Consider the following 10,751-nt stretch of genomic DNA (forward strand, 5'->3'; position numbering starts at 1 on the left):
GTATCTTTCAAAACTAAATAACCAAAATCCATAACAAGGACCATAATCTTTGTAGCAGGATGATAAATGTAGGTGCAGGTGACAATTTATAGTGAAAAATTTGGGGCCATACAACTGCTCTGCAGCTATAAAAAATCTTCGCATGAGATCATGAGCTTGATCAATCTTGATTAAGCAGACTACAGGAGAACTATAAATTTTAAAGGCTGAAACAAAATAATTCCAACAGGTTAAATGTTCTGATGGCAAAATGTCGAACAATGAAATAAGAGAAAATATCAGTGTCCAATTTTTCCATTCATCTGCGGTCAAACTTTTAAAAGGACGAGGTGATTTTCCGTGGTATACGACCAATGTTTCCAGTATACATACAATTGTCTACCCTTTCTTGTATCATACTTAAGTTGCTGTTTGTCAAAATATCAAGCCACCGCTTTTGCATAATTCGCTTAGCACTACCAAGAAACAAATTGTGCATTGGGTCTATAATGGCAAACCTAACACAATCGTAGTATGGTAAATACATCAATTGTATAAAACGGCTACCACATTCAAGCTCAAGGGAATCTTTAGCAGATCGACTCAATGCTTTTAATATGCGCAATGCATTTCTTTTATGTTCATCATGAATCTTGGACTACCTAAATGCACTCCTGAAAAGTCGACTATATTTAGTTCCTCATTTGTTGGAAAATTCTTTTTACACTTGAAGCATGCATGATGAGACAAAAAGCCAACGAATCCTCCCAACTTGTATGTAGCTGGGATGTCACAAACAGAGCCAAGTAAAGCAGCATATCCAGTCACAACATTTCCTTTATGTTCCATGGTGAACCCATCTTCCCAGAGTGAATTAAGCTCTTTTACCTATGGTCTTAGAAATGAATTCATTTCACTATAGTTTGGTTCAGGTGGACCAGGAATTATCCCCGCCACTATAATATTTAGTGGTTTAAAGCGTATGGATCTTGGTAGATTTAAAATTACCAAATACAGTACTCCTACACTGTACTGGGAATGCTTGTATGGTTGAAACCAGTCACAGTTTAACAATAGGCCAATATTGTGAGGCATGGATAAAAAAGGCTTTCCTTGATAAATTTGAAAGTCTTTCCATACTTGGCCATCATACACATCTGCAAGCATGCCTTCAGGAATCTTACGATTTCTCCACAACTCTAGTAAGTCACCATTTTTCAAAAGTGATTGCAGGCTATTTTTGATTGAATTGTAACAGTAACACTTGATTGTATAGAACTTCTTCATTGTTTTAGTGATTACCTCTTTAACCAGTCTATGACCACAAGGTTGCCTACGAGAAACATGTGGATGGTTGCAAAACGCAATGTGACTACAGGCTTTAGGAGATTCAACACCAGTTATGCTTGTAGAAATGCACTCCTTGAATTCATATAGAGAATTACACTTGGGACAAATGACATACTTTTTAAACTTATCACGCAAAATCCCAAAGTCCTTTTTCAGCATGTACAAAGATGTTGGAAATTCTGATGTAAAGTCAGCTAGTTCGGGGGCTTGTGATGTTAAAGATGACAAAATGTAGTGTAAAATTTGATTATTTGTTGAAGAGCAGATGCAGAAATGGAATAAAATGAGGCCCACAGTAGCAAAAACAACGTGGTTACCCTGATCAGCCTTGTTGTGGAGTTATTCACTGCTTTGTTCATCTTCATCTAAACTAAAATCTCTGTTCAATTCAGCTTCATCCACATCCCAGCATTCTGCAGCTGCACATTCACTTTCCTCTGAACAGCTGCAAAAACTATCAGAATCACAATCCAATAAATCCACACCTAAGCCCTCAGAATCAACAACTTCATAATCATCATTACCACAGCTGGCTGGGGTTTCCTTCCTTTTCATAACAGCATCTATTTACACAGATATGAGAAAATTTCATTCTCATGCATTTTTATCTGCCTATTGGGGCTCGCAGGTGACATAGCTACCACCTTGCACTACACAGTACAGGCATGGCAAAGAAAATATAGAACTAAATAGACATGCGACACAAACATAAAGACAGGACTATTACGTGTTTCAAGCAGGACAATTATGGACTGAATGTCTGATGTGGTGTATAGCAACTTTTAGAACAATGCTGCTCAAAATAGACTTGCAGGTTGCTACTGACTACTGCATGCATGGAGTGTGGCTTGAGCATATAAGGCTTAAGCAAGCACGTTGCCAATTTCTGTTACTAAATTATAACTGTATAATTTCTATTCTAGAAATCATACTTGACATTCTGGTTAACTGTCTCACAAATGGATGGTAAACATTAAGTGGGCATGGTAGCTTAAGCAACAGCACTGGTTCAAGATAAACACATCTATTTAAATACATTTGTTCCAGGTTTGATGACAATGCAAACAAGGAAGTAAACAAATTATAATTACTTATGCAAAATATTATGGCTGTCAACAAAAATATTACACCATGTACCATCAAGCCACAAGTCCTATATTGTTCGTTAAATTTATTTTGTGACTTTTCCATTGCAGGTGACTAATGGTAGATTAGCTACTCAGCCTACAAATTTTCATGGAGTCTGGGCACAGATCTAACAGTGACATAACATTTAAAAATATATATATATATATAAGCTATGTATAGAGTAGCTACAATTCCACAGTGGTGGTGGTACGAACACAATAGTAATGGGGACACGCCCCCTGGTCAGGTCTAGAATCGCTAGTGAGCCCTTATTGCTCACTTATAGTTATCAGTGCATACCAGTTATAATCTTGTCGTCTTCGGTGTCTGAATCTGGCAAGTTGGGTAGAACATCGATTCTCCTCATAGTCCGTTAGTAACCATTAGGGAAAGCACATTAGCATACCGTAAATTATCGCGTAATCTATACCACGTGATTAGTCTGGTCTTCCTGACCACGAGGTAATGATGAAATGCCTCGCGGAATACAGTACGGATGTTCATACGACTGGTTAGTCTTTTATTTAGTCTATAGAGATTAGAATGGTAGTGAAGGGACACTTTCCTGAGCCTGTTTCGTCTCGAGGTTAGAGAACTGACTCGCTTTAATGTCACATCGGGTAGTAAAAGTTCAGTTAGTCTCAATAATCTCAGCATCTAATCTATTCCATTCTGGTACAGTTCTAGTGACAGTAGCAAGCCTGGAAGGAACAATTGCTCGTTTCACAAGCTACCAACCATAATCACTCACCAAGGACCTGAAATGGTGGAAATAACGACGGAAAGGTGAAGAGTCTGGTTATCAGTCATCTCTAGAGACGATTTGCCATCTTTAGAAAATGTTTATGTTTGCAGTAAACATTTTGCAAGCAGTAAGTGCTACAAAGTAGGTGTGTTGTGCTGTACTAATTCATTTTATTTAGGTAAACCAGCATATGTTATGAAAATTGATGTTGACTGGGCTCCTTGCATTAACCTAGGGCATGACAAGGTCAATGTGAGTACTTTGCAAGCAGCTAGTGATAGGGCAATACGAACTGAACAGAGAAGGCAAAGAATGGAGGAAGCTGCAACCTCATCTTCTGTTACCTCTTCCAGTGTTGATGCACAAGTATCAGAGGAAGATACTGGCTGTGTGTTTGTTACTGAGGGTACTCAAACTGATCAAGGAGTGTTGTGTCACAGTAAAACAGTGCAAACAACTCCACCTCAGACTTGTGATGTTGGTGTTCAGACAGATGACCGAAATTTTTTCGATGAAAAGGTTTTTTTTGTCAGATGATTCCAAGGTACTATACTGGGCTGACCAAGTGTGTACTATTGCTGTCAACATTCGAGTTTGTGATGAAGCCCTTTTGTAATGGAGAGAAATGAGCGTTCTACTGGCATTCATTCCTCATAGTTCTTTTAAAGTTGAGGCTTAATCTGGGACTGCAAGACATAGCATATAGATTGAATGTATCACTAGCTACTGTGTCACGTTCATTCCATGCAACACTAGATGTTATGACGGTACGTTTGCAGTGGCTTATAAAATGGCCAGAGAGGGAGCAGCTGTGGAAGACTATGCCAAACTGTTTTCGTGCCTGCTATGGAACTAAGGTAGTGGCAATTGTTGACTGTTACGAGATAAAGATTGAAACACTGTCTCATTAGTAGCAAAGTCAGCGACATGGTCGCAATATAAACATGCTAACACTACTAAAGTGTTCATCTCAATGTGTCCACAAGGAGTTCACAATGCTTAAGTGTTCACCTTTGTGCTAAGTGTTCACCAATGCTAAAGTGTTCACCAATGCTAAAGTGTTCACAACACTGCTAAAGTGTTCACCTTTGTTTCATGTGCCTGGGGAGGAAGAGTAAGGGATAAACACTTGACTGTCAACAGTGGCTTTCTATCAAAATTATTGTCGGGAGACATTGTCCTTGCTGACCGTGGTTTTGACATTGATGAGGATGTTGCCAGAATGCAGGCAACTTTACAAATACCTGCATTCACACGTAGATGTGTGCAGTTGTCTCCACAAGATCTTGATAAAATTTGACAACTGGCAAATGTCCGTATACACATTGAGAGGGTGATAGGTGCTACAAGGCAGAGATACTCTATTCTGATGAGTTGTATCCCCATAGACTTTGTGAAACCTAAGGCAGATGGAGAGAAAGCTACTATAATTATTTGTTCAGCATTAAATAATTTATGTAAATCTGTAGTTCCTAATAATTAATTTCATTACATGATAAGTATTGTAACTTTACATTAATATAATAACATTATTTCTTTTGCTTCTTCCTTGTAAATCGAGGCAAGTTACGACAGTTTGCACAGTACCACTGGTTGGCACGTGGAGGTTTCTCCAGTTTAAGGCATAAGAGGTGGAACCATTGACCATTTTCACAATCATTGTCACATCCAACCATCTCACCACCCTTGTCTTCCTTGCAGTAGCAATAAGTATAAGTATCACTAACAGCTGAAGCTGCTGCAGTCTGTGCTGGCATAACTTGTTCTCGAGAATGCCATTTTGCCAACAGTTCTGGAAGAATACATAATTCAAAAAAACTAGAACTTTTGTCAACTATTTCTTTGATCAGGTGGTCATCTCGAAATATTCTCTGGATTGAGATGCTTGCATTACCATCACGAAAAGTGGCAACTACAAAATCAGCATAATCAGCAGAACACACAAAGAGCTGAGTCTGTACTTGATAGTAGTACATGTGTGTTTTCAAAAGGTTGTCATGTAGGGTGCTGATGATGGTTCACCATCACAAACGTAATAAGGGCACTTGACTTCCAGTATCCCAATTCCAGTGCAACATTCACACTGGATATTACCATCCGGACTAGCCCTTGGGATACGTGATGCTAATAGTAAGCCCACTTTCCTTGCAAACAAAGCCAGAGTGAACATTTTTCATGATGTCTGCATATGCTGACCTTGCTGACATCTCATGTTCACACCCCCACTTAGTAGCCTTAGATGAGAAATTATGTATCTCTGGATAACAAATTTGCCGAATCAGACTCTGTGAAGGGTTTCCAGGATCTGTAACACAGACGTGCTTCATGACAGAGGCTGTTATCCTTCCAGCTCTTTGAACAAACCAGGCTGTACCCTTACTCTGGTGGCGAGTAGCTTCTTCAACTGTTCTAATTTCTTCTTCTGTAATTGTCAACATTACTTGCTCACACACTGCCTTCAGCTCTGGATATGTCAGTTCTTCATTTTCTGGCTGGTACAAGTCTCTCAACGGAGATGGTAAGTTGATGACAGGAGAAACGGTCTTGAATTTATCCGAAAGTGGTGAGATAATTGAATTAATCACAGGATCAAACCTTTCATTTTCTGTCAAGAATGCTAATTTGTCTTCATCTGAAGGCGGAGTCCACAACAATTGAAAAAAACTAAAATCAGCTAAAGACTTTTCATTGCCTGGAATAGACTCTGGCTCAAATGAATGCTCTACTTCATCATTAACAAGCAGCTCCATTTCATTGTCGTTTAATTCCAGTTCAGAAGTGCTGTCTGCTAATTCAGCAACAGACAAACCTTGCTGTGGTTGTGCTTGGGAACATTGCGGAAATTCTGACAATGGCAATGAGTCATTGTATAAATGTGCTCCCCTTTTCCTGTAGCAGCCAATAGAACCTTTAGGCTTCGTAAATGATATGTCCATTATTTGAGCATAAGGTATTGTTTCCACTAAGTGCGGCTCCTTCCACACACAACCTATCTGTGTACAAGTTGTGGAAACCCATGATGCTGATTCAAGATAAACACCAAGGCCTGCCATGCAGGTGCAGTGACCTGCCTCAACTGTACCATCATGCTCACATGTCACCCAACTGTTTACTGGTGGATCATTGGCATGCTGGGAGTGTCTCACCTATTGTACAAATAAGTGAAGTGATTGCATGTGTAGCTAGCTAAAATATTTACCTTTGATACTGCAGCAAACTTTTGTCAAATCGTTTTGAACCCAGGTAGTTCACAAATCCGCAAAGGAAGCATTTGTACGCATCAAGGCTTTTATGAGCTTTAAACCGTTGTGAAGTACAAAAGCTGTGTCCCAGGACCAAGTAGTTGAAGATGTCTGTGTTCGTGAAAGGTGGAAAAACGCCTTTTATCAATTCAGAGGGTGAAATCAAATACGGGTCTTGAATTCCAGATAGCTTCTCGAGGTATCTCCTCTTATTATTGACAGACAACTCCCGAGCATAGTCCGTAATCACAATCCGGTTCAACAATATGGCGACTGTGGGTGTGCCCTGTATGTCATTGTTCATTACCATGGAAATGAAAACGCTCTATTAGCGGGAAAATTGGTTGACAGGTGCTTCTCAAAATGGCAGGTCGCAGTACAAGTGTTACACTGTTGCGGCTAAATCAGCGATTGACTTCCGCTGTGAGTACTCCTTGTAGTTCCAGTGGAGGAGGGATAATGACGCCACGAAGACCTACTTCAAATGCCACAGCCGAAATCCGAAATGACGATGGGAGTGAATAGGACAGGGGACACTGAAAGGTAGCATAAATGCATGGTTACTTTTAAATGCGTAGCATGATTACAAATATTTTGTGTTGATTAGAAATGAATGTGGCAGTATGACATTGATGGCTGATATGAAAAAAAATCTATGAAGCAGTGCTCGAATTGTAAATTTATATGAGAGTATACTATCAAGGGCAGATCCAGGATTTTGCTAAGGCAAGGGGGGGCACACAGGTACTGGAAATCATTCCACAGTGTGCAAAGCACACTCTGCGAAATGCGAAGCATGAGCTTTCTAGGGGGGTCTGGGGGCATGCTGCCCCAGGAAATTTTGAAAAATTAACATTCTGAGATTGAATTTGGTGGCAATATTGACTGAAATTTGTTGATAGTTCAACACTGGAAGTATGAATGCTAATAGTATAGCTACTGAGCTAAAAAGCAAAATTATAGCTATAGTGTAAAGGCCTAGGCTGCTCCCCATAGAAATTTTGAAAATTAATATTCCAGCTGAGATTATAATATTTTATTTGGTGGCAATCTTGACTGAAATTTACTGAGTTCAACACTGGAAGAAGTATGAATGCTAATAGTAGTTATATACTGAGCTACCTAACAGACACTGTGAAAAAAGAGGGATATAAGATAGTATTTCCAGTGGCTTATTGAATACAAAAAAGCTTGGTATAACCTGTATTATACTAACAGTCTCTTGTAAGGCTTTAGTTAATGTGTTAAACATACTGAAACCATATATGTGGTGGTATAGTGTGGGTATTATATTCGATATAAGCTATTTCAGGTAATGTAGTAAATAAACTGAAACCATATATGTAATAGTATAGTATGCATTATACTAAAGTATAACATGAGTATAATACAGGGTTTATATTAAGGCTTATTTGTATTCAATAAGCCACTGGAAATACCATCTTATATCCCACCTTTTTCACAGTGAGATCTAGAATTAGTTAGTATAGCTAGTATAAGATTTCCTCATAAAAATCAACTTTTTGAGATTGAATTTGGTAGCGATTTTGAATAACTGTTCAATGCAAGAAGCATGAATACTATAATAAAGTCTATAAAGAAATTTTGAAAAATTTACTTTTTGAGAATGATATAGGTGGTAATTTGACTGCCATTCACGAGAAAGATGAATACTCTTTGCAGCATCTATACCTAAAGATGGTAACCCAATTTATGATTTAGCCAAGGTGGGAACGTTTTTTTATCCGGCCACATTTCCGGTTCCAACTAGGTAAATGTGTCACTGTTAGTTGGTACTTGCTCTGTATATACACTACCATCATTATATGACTCTTCTTCACTACTTTAATTTGCTGCCTTTCATCATCATCAGCTGATTCATCACCAGCTGATTCATCACCAATTACTTCCTTGGTAGACACATGCAGTCTACAATAGAGGGGTAGATTCTGCATTGCATGCAAAATAACTAACACTTGTTCGATTCTAATTAATGCACACCTCACGGAAGGAATTTTTGAGGCTTGTGGGATTAGCTTCCTTGGGGGCTCAATTGGCTTGAGAATCAGGTTACACCAAGTAAGAATATGTATTACTATGCAGTAACTAATGTTTCATGGGTGTTTTTTGCTGAGGAGTAGCTACTATAGCTACACTGTAGCTACCTTATACTTAGCTAGGCTATCAAGGTATACTAATCTACAAAAATTGTTATCAAGGTATACTTCGTATACCCCCGTATACCCTCAATTCGAGCACTGCTATGAAGAGCAGAAAAAGCTTAATTCCTCCACCAAAAAACTGGAACAAATGGTGGAAGAGATGAAACATGAGAAAGAACAATCTGTATCATCACGCAAAATGCCGATACCGCGTGACTTAAGTGTAAGCCTTATAGCATCAAATGCTAGCTTGCATATAGTGCTTTCATAGGCATTGGTTCATGAGGTCTTTGCTGAAGGAGAAGCACAATGGGACTACTCTGTGAAGTATGCTGCATGGCTCAAGATAAACACATTTATTTTATTACATTTGTCCAGGCATATCAGATAATTCAATGTATTTTAATATCATTCAGCTACAGTATGAAAATGTACTGTTTGTTCAATTAGAATTTTAAAAATAAAACTGATTCTACAAAAACCTGTTAATTTTAACAACTTTTATATGCTCACCTGTATAGCATGTATATCATAAAGGGGGTGGGTGGGAGGGTGCGGAGGGGAGGGGTGGTGGGCCGCCCACGCACAAGAAGTGGTTGACAGTGAAAAAAAACAGTATAAGTATCATACAACTGTTTAAATATATACGTTCTTTGATATTGTATATGCATTAGTTTGCCAGTGATAGTTATAAAAGGCGAAAAGAATGTAATGAATTGCCCGCCCACGCCCATGCCCAATTTGCGCCTTCGTTAAAATGGCCTTGCTCAAAGACGATTAAATGTCTGTGACATAGTTTTCTGTATAAATACTTTGGTTTGTTTATCATGCTGTAATATTGTGCTGCTGTGTTATGCTATAATAATATTAATGCTTATATTATTTAATGATGTTTGTTTCTATTACTTTAGTGCACGGTGGGAGGTGGAAGCGTCCATGATGACGATTGGGCAATGTGCAAATAAGGTGAGTGTATGCTTTGTAAAAAGAAGCCCACGTAACTGTGCAGGGCTCATCTTCTGTACAGATCAGTTTCTGTAGTCTTTCATTATTTTATTTTTCCCGATGGGTTGCCAATGCCCACGCAAAGCACCTAAATGGCGTGTACGAGACTCCCAATCTTTATGTACATTTAGTGAGATTGCTAACTAGTAACTACCTGTACAGTTGTTGATCTACATCTTGTTCTAGTTACTCATGATCGATCATTGTCTACTTTATTAAACTCACTTTCTCCATTATTTTTACATGATTTTGGATTTAGGATTTGGTTTCTAATATATTTATGTATTTCTGTTTGGATTTCTCACATAGCATACAAGAGTCCCAAGGCATTGGCTACCCCTCGCATTTTACCAAAAGCTAGTTCATCTCTAGTTGACAAAGATAGTGTGGCCATCTAATTATGATATTACAATCTAAATTAAATTCTTGATCACAGATACACATTTCCCTTGTTGCTATATGTAGCGCACCACAAAATTAACCAATGTAAACAACCATTACCATACCTTGTAGTGTTTTATTTTATATGAATATGTAGTGAAGTATGTGTGTAGTGAAGTGTGTGTGTGTGTGTGTGTGTGTGTGTATGTGTGTGTGTGTGTGTGTTTGTGTGTGTTTGTGTGTTTGTGTGTGTTTGTGTGTGTGTTTGTGTGTGTTTGTGTGTGTGTGTGTGTGAGTGTGTGTGTGTGTTTGTGTGTGTGTGTGTGTGTGTGTGCGTGTGTGTGTAGTGTGTGTGTGTGTAGTGTGTGTGTGTAGTGTGTGTGTGTGTGTGTGTTTGCGTGTGTGTGTGTGTGTGTGTGTAGTGTGTGCGTGATAAAGATTTTTTTGAATTCACCAATTTAAATGTGACTGTTTTTTCCACAGGTTTATATGTTGGAGAATTGCAAACTAACTTGAAATTTTTATAATGACCATTTTAAAAAAATATTTATTCAATTACATGTACAAAATACAAAGATGTATCACGTGATCAAAAAAGTTATTAGCATGATGTACAAGGACTATTGACCATTGAAAAGTAGATGAATTAAACATTCAAGAACGGAATACGTCTCCATTGCAACTCGCCCACGCAATATAGCACGCGCGTCACTAATAATCAGTGCTCAGCCGGGGTATGCGACTATTGGATTAATTAAG

General features: G+C 38.4%; 1 long non-coding RNA gene across 1 annotated transcript in view; it reads left to right on the forward strand.

Moving 5' to 3' along the window:
- LOC136250857 (uncharacterized) overlaps positions 1-10,490 on the forward strand; it is a 383,395-nt gene extending 372,905 nt beyond the window's left edge. The window contains exons 7-8 of the long non-coding RNA XR_010698758.1: positions 9,518-9,572; positions 10,476-10,490. This is a non-coding gene — a long non-coding RNA (uncharacterized lncRNA). The remainder of the gene's footprint in view (positions 1-9,517; positions 9,573-10,475) is intronic.
- Positions 10,491-10,751: the final 261 nt, after the last annotated feature.

The sequence above is a fragment of the Dysidea avara genome, chromosome 3, assembly GCF_963678975.1.
Source record: "Dysidea avara chromosome 3, odDysAvar1.4, whole genome shotgun sequence".
NCBI classification, from domain to species: domain Eukaryota; kingdom Metazoa; phylum Porifera; class Demospongiae; order Dictyoceratida; family Dysideidae; genus Dysidea; species Dysidea avara.